This window comes from Pinus tabuliformis, chromosome 3_1 (genome assembly GCF_031772625.1).
Source record: "Pinus tabuliformis cultivar Carrire ecotype Pingquan chromosome 3_1, CPIR1, whole genome shotgun sequence".
NCBI lineage: Eukaryota > Viridiplantae > Streptophyta > Pinopsida > Pinales > Pinaceae > Pinus > Pinus tabuliformis.
Window position 1 is genome coordinate 634,935,191 of NC_142301.1, and position 11,329 is coordinate 634,946,519.

The following is an 11,329-nucleotide window of genomic DNA, read 5'->3' on the forward strand; positions in this document are numbered from 1 at the left end:
AGTAAAGCGTACCTTCAAGTTTTGACGCGAGGTTGGACAATACGTTTCAATGGCTCCGTGGAGCATTAGTATTTTCTTATAATTATTGTTATGCTTTTCACAATATCAACTAACCTAATACTAATCTAATAGTTTAATATAAATGGAATAAATGCACGGTAAAGAGTTCAAAGCAATAAAGATGTTCAATTGGGTAAATCAAATGAGACATAATTTTTTCCCACAGTTAAGAAAAACCAATGCCATAATAATTTCCATACACATGCTTTTTTTTTTGTTATTTCAACTCTTGTAATGGCCCACAACCTATTGTCGTTCACAGCAAATGGTCGGCTCCAGCGTGCAAGAAGCTTTTCACAACGCACCCCACGACACATACCTATGCCATTTATTATACGATTTTATCATTATTATCGCTCCTGCTCACTTCCTCTTGCATGTTGCAATACGTAGTCCATTTACTTTAACTTATTTAATCGGTGACCAGGATAGGCTGTCGTTCGCAACCTTTCGTTCTCTTTTCGCTACCATCCTGATGGACTCTGTGAAATCGGAATTGCTCTCTACATGGGCATTTTCAGGGCACCCTACTCCTCTGCTTCTCTTTCCTAATCACGTAATGATGTCTGAGAATACCATTTCTGTGTTCTCTGGAGGTTCTCCATATGTCAATCGATGCCACATATCGGGGTAGAGTTTCAGAGTCTTGTCTGTGCTTTTGGAAGAAGCATACAGTAATTTGTTCACAGGTGGGTCTGTCACTTTATCGGCTTCACCATGAACAATCAGAAAAGGCAACTTCACCTGCATAATATAATTCATTATGACCGCGACAGCCCATTTAGTTAAGGGGTTGATTAGAGGTAGCCGCAGAAAAATTGCAGATTGAATTAAATGTTCGAATACAGTACCTCGTCCAGCCATTTCTCTATGTCCAGACTGATCATGAGAAGCTCGTAAGCCATTTTTAGACGAGGTCGACCTTGATAAGCATACGGATTTTCCTGACTCTGTGCTTTTGTGTAGATATTGGAGAAAACAAAAACCTTGAAATTTAATAAGAAATTCTACAGGAAACAAATCAGCAATACTATTCATTACCTTCTGTCTCATTTCTGGTTCCTTGAAGCCAATGTCTACAATACCCTCAGTAGGTACAACCTTCCACGTTGGGATTATTGCAGTTAGCTTCTTCAATATGTTTATAACTAAGCGGTGAGGCTTTAGCTCTTCTGATATATATTGCAAGAATAAACAAGGTGAGTGCTAATATAATGATTCAACCATGCAATGTGAAATATTAATATAATTTATACCTTGCACATAGGTGCAACAAGAACAGCTCCACTCCAAGAGTTAGGCTACTTTCTATGGATGAGAGGTGCGACTGCTGCTCCCGTTGATTCTCCATAATGGAACCTTGCTTTCTCCCTATACTCAGCACGTTCTGCAGTGTAACCATCATACTTTCTTATTACCATGAGTAACTGCACAACTTGATTCTTCCAGTCAATATTAATTACCCAATAATACAATAATACATACTAGCAACGGTCCTGAAAAAGTTGTACAATCTGTTACAAGGTCATTGAAGTTTTTTTATGTAATAGCATGCTCCAGCAGATTTGCCATGCCCTTCATAATCTATACCAAATGCTGCATACCCTGCCTTTGCAACCCTCACTCTTGTGTCTGATAATAGGTCCAATTGGGTTATTAATTTTAGAGCTAAATTAATACGAATTTTTTGTAAAGACACTCTAACAAATATTGTTCATTTATGAACATCCTGGTCATATTTACTTATATTATTTCAGGGAAAAGAGTTAAAAGTACCTTCCATGAAAAGGTTGCACGCCATGCCACGGCCTGCAAGCACAAGAAGAAAACAAATTACACAACAGAAACTTGAAATCGTTAATGAATTTACAAAGTGGCGAATCCATGGATTCGTGACTAGGTTGCGTTATGATGTGGATAATGAATTGGGAAGTCCACCATGGCAGAGACATATGACGGCTTTGGCTACCTTATGTGCAGGTAACCATCTGCAAGTAAAGAGCTTCACTCCTCGCGAACTTTCAATGGACTCCTGGATGATGATTGCGTTTAATAGAACATTAGTAGTGGAATGTCTCATGAGTCACTGACCCGATATTAAAATCTCACCTTCACAATTATTGATTATTTGAGTTTAATAACTAAAAATAATCATTTCATATGTATAATAAACTACTTTGTTTGACACATGAGAACTTGCCTAAGATCTTGGCTGGGATTCTTTTTAAATGTGAGACACTATTTGATATTGGGAATGCAATTGGAAAATTCATTTATGTAGATCCAAAATGTTTGGGTGCCAAGGACAAGAGAGTTGCATGGATATTCGTAGAGAAAGGATATCGCGGGGTATTCCTGATCATATCGACCTTCTAGGGGGAATTAAATTTACGTCAGAGATTGGATTTTTGGGGGTTATGTTTCGATGTTCTTCTTGTCATAGAATGGGCCACCTGGAGGAGAATTGTGCTTTTCGTCATGGGGAGAGGCAAATGGAAAAGAAATATCAATATAAAAATGTTCAAAGCTTCCGAAAAATGAGTTGGTGGTCCTTGTGAGAGGTAGAATTTCTTCATATAGCAGGTCTCCTTCATCAGGTATGGCTAAATCATTCCCTCCTTTCCTATCTCCTTCTTCAAAACTTTGCGGTTTTACTTAGAAGTGTCATCGCTCTGCCTCGTATTCGCCTTAAAAGTATTTTTCCTATGGTAAGGATACAGTTTCCCATTCCTTTTCCTTTCCTCCTGAGCCATATCCGAGTAAAGAGGTTCCCTTGCAATCCCGCATTCCTCATCCTTTGGCTAATATTCCATCAACATCTCATATTACGTATGTTCCATCTTCCTCTCCTTCCCCTAAAAAATCTAACATTCTGTCAAAAGGAAAGGGTATTTGCTCCGATAGTACTCCTCCTTCATCAAATGGGAAAGGTTTATGTTTTGAAGGGACCCCTCAAAATTCAAAACGAAAAATTCCATGCATATCTGTTACTCCCCCAAACTCTCCAGTTATTTGTCCTATGAATTCTGTAGGAAGTGATTTGGATATCCATATGAAGAAGAAATCTCTGGATCTCTGTCCTCTTACTATACATAAACCATATTCGGTTCTTTCTCCCCACATTAGTCCAAATTCTGCAAGGAATATCATAGTTAGAAGAAAGCAGAATAGGGGATCAATGACCAAACACCGAAAACTACAAAATATATAACAAGTAGACTAAAGCAATGAATGATACCATACAAACAGATTTCTTACAATAGCAACTAAGGTGGACGAGCAGGGAAGATCTCTCACAAGTGTCAGAGAATATAATTGTGATCCAGCAGAGCGCTGAACTCACACAAAGCGGTCAAATCTGTAGCTACGCAGCGATGAAAAACATCTATCACTGATAACAGTTCTCGAATTCGGAACATGAATTTCAATGGTGTGTTTGACAGAGTGGATACGCAGCCACGCGATGAAATAATGATTCAATACCGGCCCTTTCCACGGTTTAAGATATTTTGGGGCATCTAATGCTACCTTCTCAACGGCTCTGCAAAACTCTCGTTTTTCAGTGATTTTCAAAACACCGAATCGAAAGGCCTGTCATTCTCGAAGTATCAATGACAAATTACTCTTTTGTAAGAAAGATCTATGGACAGTAGCTCTTCACACTAATAACCAAATTATGCATAACTTTCCATACTAATTAAAAAAAAAAGTAAGAGAGTGGAATTCCTGGAGTATAGGATTCTACGTTTCGTCTTGTAGTAATCCTTATACCAGGATTATACGTTTCGTATTTGAGTAATCGCCGTACAAAAATTTCGAATCTGTAGTTGCAACCGACTGGAAGGCATTTAAAAATATCATGTAACGTCAACGTAATTTTCTGCAACCATTAACTAAGCAAGTAAACTGAAAGTGATTTTAAAATATCCTGAAACCATCAACTTAATTTTCTGAAACCATTACTAAATAACCATTGGGTATGTAAATTGACTCTTACTAAATGACCATTGGATATGTAAATTGACTCTTCGAACTTACCGAAGGAGTCCATTTTTCTAAATAATTGGGAACTTGCATTTACAAGGAATACCTTTCTCTGTAACGATGAAAATATAAGCTTAATCCTATTGGAGAATTGTGTTATGGAGTACTCAACTGGAAAGTTATTTATTAACGATTTTGTGAGGCGTGTAGCTGCACTCGCCTCTTTACAAAGCAAAGGTGCATTTCCTTCACCGGGAAGCAATGGCATGTGAGTCACTTGCGTTCCATATCACTTTGAATCCATATATTAAAAATCATTTAAGATAATAGTTTGGTATATGTGTAAAGTTTCTTAATTTTGTATCACTACAATTTATTTAAAATATTATATATATAATTGTTTGTAGATTTCTGTGGTGTGGTTTTTGAGATTTTGGAATTCAATATTTTACCTTATTCATTTTTATGATGTTTATGTTTAGACTGTAGAACCAGATTAGTCTTTAATTTTAGAACTTATCTACAAAAAATGAAAAAATGTTATAAATATGATATGGAGCGTTGTCAAAGTGGTGAGCCTACCAACTCAAGATGAGTAATTTTCTTATTTTATTTTATTAAAACCTAATTTTTAATCCATTTTCTTGTCATCTAGTAAATTTTTAAGTTTTTATATATTTTTTGTTTTTTATTTTATATTTTATACCTAACTATGATATTCTAAAACTTTAGATGTATTTTTTTTTTTTAATTTCACTATTTTTGTGTCTCTGTTAAAAAAAAAATGCAAAAAAACATAAAAATTTCTAGGGTAACCCCACACATTAAAAGGAAAAATATGTTTTTTGTGTTATTAAATTGGGAGAGGAGGTATAGTTTTTTCTATTTTTATTTTTATGTTATATATATATATATATATATATATATATATATATGTCAACGAAAATCTCTGTGTTTTAAAAAACTTTAAGAAAAAGATTAATTAAGATTTTTTAGTATTTTATTTTTATGGCAAATAGAAAACTAAAAATTAGATCAACGTGGAACAATATAAATCCTTTGAGATAATATAAATTTAAAAACATATTTACATTTTAAAAAGAAAATCTCTTTTAACAAATAAAAAATTAAAAATTAAAATAAATTTATCAATTTTTGTTTTTATTAACCAAACATTACTACAAAATATAATAAATAATTTAACAAAAATTTAACAAATCACTATCACAACATATCCTAAAATATTAATTAATAACTTAAAATTTTTGTTTTTATTAATCAACCATTACTAGAAAATATTATAAATAATTTAATAAAAATTTAACAAATCACTATCACAACATATCCTAAAATATTAATTTATAAATTAAAAAACCAAAAGCAAATTTTATTTTATTTAGACAATCACTCTCACAAAATACCATAAAATGTTAATTAATCAATTATCATTGGATCCGAAAAATCGTAACGAAATCCAAGTTTTATGGGCCAATCCAATTTTTTTTGTTTATGTGAAAAATCAGTGTGTGTGAAAGTGTGTATGGTTTTATTGGTCTGAATTAAGAAGATGGCAAAACTGGGTGTCACCAACTCTAAAACGCTGCTGATTAGTGTGTCCTCCTGTCACTGTTCAGTGTTAATTTTTATCATTTTATTTTATTTTCTGTTTTAGAATATGGTTGAATAAATTTTGATTTTTTGTTATTTAAAATTTATATTCACAAACAAAAACAAATTTAAATTTAATTTATGAGATTTATTTATATTTATGATGATGATGATGGTTAACATCCCTTGAGACCAAACATTGGTTTATCAGACCTAAAAACACATTATTTAATTTGATTTAAGATTTTATTCTTATGCTCAAAAAGCTTGGAGAGAAGCCTTCCGAGCTCACTATAATTTTGACATTGTAAAAGGACAAGAAGGTCAATATTGTAACAAAGATTGTGAAACTGAGACCTAATGTGGTTGTATGTGGTTGTATAAGAGGAAGTGGTTTTCATCCTCGATGTTCCTATTCTCACATATATAGCAGATCCTTTCCATCCATGGCATTTTAGGAACTGCCCAACAACCTGTTTCACTATGGAGCTCATGAGAATTCGTTCTAATCTTTGCTATATTAATTTTCTTCTTTGAGCTAGTTAAAATAGAGAGATACTTTTGATCTTCTAGGGTGGGGTTGATGACCTTCTTATAATAACTTAATTTTCTTTTAGCTGATAAATCTTTCTCACACCACATTTTTTCTTTGAACTTAGAAATAACAATATCTTTAATGTTATTTATGTCTTGCAATGCATCATTCTCGTTGATCTCCCAATAGTTTAACCAGGACCTTATGTCTTTATGCCACTCCCGATTGAGCCTTAAGTGGTTTTGGCTGGAATTTAAAGCTATCTTAGGAAGTCTATGATTGTCTATGTTATTGAGTTTGTGCTTATACAGCAGAAACCTAATCATACCTAGGCTCTCAATACGGAAAAGACATGCTTCGATAAGGAGAATAGGATATGGTGTATTACTTTTAATTTTCAGGTTATAAGTTATAAAATGCTTCTAGATTTGCTCAATCTTTCTCCATGATTCTCTGGAGATGCTGCAACCCCAAACCTCACAGATATATAAGATAACAGGAGTGACTAAAGTTTCAAAGAGGAACTTCTTTTTATCCCACATTACGAGGTTTGCTATTTTACAATTATTTTCAAGACCAAAATAAGCTTTCCACCCCCCATTAATCCTTTTCTCAATGTTATGGTACCAGTTGAACTTGTGATGAATATCAATTCCTAGGTACTTGTAAGAGTACACCTCCTCCAAGTTATTATTGTCATACATAAAATTAGCATAAGTTTCCTTCTTGGATTTAATAATCATAACTTTTGTTTTGTTAGTGTTAACAGTCATACCCATGGTAAAGCATAAATCTTTAAGAAGCCTGAGTTGCTTATCAAGATCAGATGGGCACCTTGCCAAAAGAACAATATCGTCAGGATAGAGAAGAAGGATGACAACTATCCCAGCTAAGATCGTTCCATCACATCCTACTTCCTCTAAGTAGCCTTCAAGCTTATCGATGTAAATGGAAAATAGGGTAGGGGAGGGGGGCAACCTTGCTTAACTCCGATGTTACACTTAATATCTTTTGACCACCAATCATTGCTCTTTAACTTGGCAATACATTCTTGTATAACCTTATAGCGACAGCTCTTAACTCGAGAGGAACCTTTAGCTCCTCTAATCTATTCGAAAGGTTGTATCTAGGAATTGTATCGAAAGCCTTTCTAGAGTCCACAAAGCAACAAAATAAATTGGATTTATCATTATGACATGCCTCCGTAATGATCTTAAGCGTAACGAGTTGGTCTGTTGTTGAGTGATGCCTTTTGAAACCTGCTTGGCCTTTAGCCCGCTTACCTTCACTTTCAAGCCATATGCTTAACTTATTTTCCAAAATACTACCATATAACTTGGCTAAGAGAGGGTTGATCATAATTGTCTGATAATTAGAGGGGTTATTTGTATCCCCACTTTTAAAAATAGGGATAATGAGGCTCTCAGCCCAAGTTTTAGGGAACCCTTGCTTGACTGCTTGATTGAAAAGCTTGTGAATGTGGGGGATGAGGACATGACCTCCAATTTTTAAGATTTCCACCTGGTAACCTTCAATCTCCTTAAATTTCCCATTAATGAGGCGATTAATGCCAAACTTAATGTCTTCTAAAGAGAAAACTTCTTTATTTAAATTTAATTTATGAAATTCATTTAGTAAAATTTATATTTATATTCACAAATAAAGTGATTATGGCAGAACCTTGACGCTGAAGTGAATGGACATGGAAGTGAATTCAGATGTTGGAAGGACCATTGCATTAAAGATTGTAGAAACTCTAACATGTTTTGCGTAGAAAATATGTTCTGCTGCAGAGAGCCCCCAAAGAACGTGAACGTACGGGATGGTCAAGTGCCATAAAGTTGAAGTTGGGGTGGGGTAGGGTTTCCTCCAATAATGTGTGTCACTATTATTTTGGGTTTCAAATTTTATATTATCATAAATATAAGTTAGGGTTATTAATTATGAAAAGATTTATTAATGAGTAGATAGATTATTTATTTATTTATGTGTCATAAATTTTGAATACTAAGTGATTTATATTGGTTTATTATTTTTAGATGTTGCTATGTGAATATATGTGAACATAATTATTTTATTACAAATTAATTAAAAAGATATTTATAAATAAAAAATTATTATTATTTTCATGTAATAAAATAAATAATATTTTTTATTTTGATTTCTAATTCAAAAACATAAATTTAACATTTTTATTTTTTATATCATAATGTTATTTGCCATTAACATAATAACATTTCTTCCTCAAACATTTGAGTAATATCCATGCAATAATAACAAATAATTAATATCATTATAACTATAAATATTTTAACATACATATATATGAAGTTAAACGACTATAGTGGTGCAATCATTATTGAAGACTTATTTATTGAGTATTCATGTTTAAATGTTATGTAGTTTTATTAAAATTCATTGTACTTGATTTGTTCTTAAGGCATATTATTTTATTGTACTTGATTTGTTCTAAAGGCATATTATTTTTTGCTTACTTAAAATGTTGAAATAATTAATATATCTTTTAATATGTTGAAGACTTAAACCATTTCAATTTCTATTGCATTTATATCTATTTTTATGGATATAAATAAAATAAAAATTGCATTTATATATGTTTTTATGGATACAAATATGTTTTTTAAGTTGGTTTAATACATTTTATATTAAAAATAATATAAGTGATACTATATGTTAAAATGAAAATCAAATCTAAATTTATTTAGAAAATCACATATAACTAGCAACTTTATAAATTGTATTTTAATAGAGCTAATTGCCCAATCTATATATACACCTATGGGTAAAAGCATGTTAATGCATCTCATTATATGACAAAAGCAAAAAAGCATTCAAATGAAAAAAGATAAAAAAATGAATATAAAAATATCAATTAAATGAGTTGAGTTTCATACTTGTTAATTATAAAAAATAAATGCTAAATTTGTAACAAAGCTAACTGAAAATAAATTTTGGTAAAAGCTACAGTGAACCTATTTAATGGGTTTAGAAAATATAAATAATTTTATAAAAAGCAAATACTAAATTTGTAAATAAGTCAACTCATAGTAAATATTGGTAAAAGCTATGGTTAATCACTCACAAAATATAAATAGCTTTTTTAAATATGCATGTTTAAATATGTAAAGTTAAATGAAATGCTAAAACTCTATAAATATAAATATATATATATATATATATATATATATATATATAGAATTTCTAAACAAATAATTTTATATATTATATCTTGAATAATATAAAATATGTTATTATAAAAAACTTGAAATATATTTTACAAAATTTAAAAAAATAATTTTAACATTTTGTTATATGTTATTTTCAAATTTCTATTAAAAAAATTGATTTTATAAACTTGAAAGGATAGTTTCTTGGGTCCCGGTTTTATATAAACAAAACAATTATCATTTTTACTAGTATTTTAATAATAATTAAAAAATATGCTTACTTTTTATTTTTAAATTTGTTTAGCAATCTTTAGAATTTTTACAACACATCTCTTAAAGAAATTGGAATTAAAAAGCATAAATCAATAGAGAAATGGGGGGTCACAGTTTTGTCACTACTTAAAAATTTATGTAAAATATTAATGAATATCTTTTAAAGAAAACAAATAAATTAGATAAAAAAATATATATTAAATTTCAGAAAAAATGTGACATGAAATTGAATTTAAATTGACATGTTTTGTCTTCTTTTACCACCACCTAATTCTTGATGATTTTGTAAATTTAAGAGTAAACATTCCAACTCCGTTTATTTTTATAAAACTTCTTTGCCACAAAAAGGGAAAAAGTGATACACATTAACATGCTTTTACCCCTATACTACCAACTAATTTAGTGAATAGCTGGCTAATGAGGAGCATAACTTAGGGCTTCTAATATTTAACCTTGTCCTCTATTATAATGGGAGTGGAGCTAGTTCATTTCGAGGTACATGTGCTCATTAGCTCCATAGTACCTTCTCAGGTCATAGACTTCTTCTTAGAGATGGTATATTTTCGTGCTAACTTCTCCCACGGTTAAGGACCTTGGCTTGGTATGCTCCTTGCTTCTTTGAAAAGATCGTGTGTCCTTTTCATAGGAAGCATCTACAAATGGAGCTTTAGCCCAATTATTCTTTGAACTATTGTTGCCATGTTCTTTGTGCATTGCTTGTAGAAAAGCTTCTAGCATCTTTTCTTTCATTTCCCCTTCTGCCAAGATTTTGATGCTGGACAAAACCTTTGACTCATCATCTTCAATGGTGTGTGCCATAGATATTTTTTCTTTTTCCTTATTTGACCTGAGTTCAGTCTCTTCCTCTGAACTGAGTATTGATTCAGACTCTGAATTATTGCAATTGCAATCTTCAAATTCTGTACATTCACATTGATGTGTATTTACATGCTTAATGTTGGTATCAGAATTATAGGAAGTAGTGCTTGTTGTTTCTGAAGTGTTGCAGCAATCATTTTTCATTAAATGCACTTCTTCTTTGAAGGTGATTCCAGGATGTCTTCTTATCTCTCTCCGGGATCTTTGGGAGGTAGCTTCTTGTGATTCCTTTCCTCTACTCATCTTAGAGTCTTTACCTGTAAGACACTTATTTGTTGTATGCCCATTTTGGCCACATTACCAACAAAATATTCCATCATGTATTTGTGTTTTAATATGGATTACTTTTGCCTCATAATAATGAGTTTTAGGGACATATTTGTAAGATCCTTTCTTGTGCTGATTTGTTCTGTAAGCACAGACCTTCGAATTTTTTGTAGGCTGCCTCTGGGCCATTTTGCTGCTTTTCTTGATGTTTCTTCTCTGAACAATTGGATCATCAATTGCAAACCCATACTTACTGCAAATTGATTTCTTGTTTGGTAGTCTTGACAACTTTTGCATTGATTTTTTCACCCTCATGTTGTTATAAAGTCCTACCCTTGCTTTGGTGATATTTCAATAAATTTCACCCTAAGTGTATGCTTCAAAATAATTTTGGAAGACTTATTTCCTCTGGATATACTCGATGGATTTAGAAGGTAGAGTATCAAGATAAACCTACTTCCATAATTCATCTTGTCTTTATTTTACTTCATAAATTTGTTGTGTCTAGTCACAATGAAAGTCTTCATATTGGGAC

The 11,329-nt window shown here is 31.8% G+C and overlaps 1 pseudogene; it reads right to left on the minus strand.

The window, feature by feature from the left end:
- Window positions 1-468: 468 nt before the first annotated feature.
- Window positions 469-4,312, minus strand: LOC149188673 (caffeoylshikimate esterase-like; annotated as a pseudogene).
- Window positions 4,313-11,329: the final 7,017 nt, after the last annotated feature.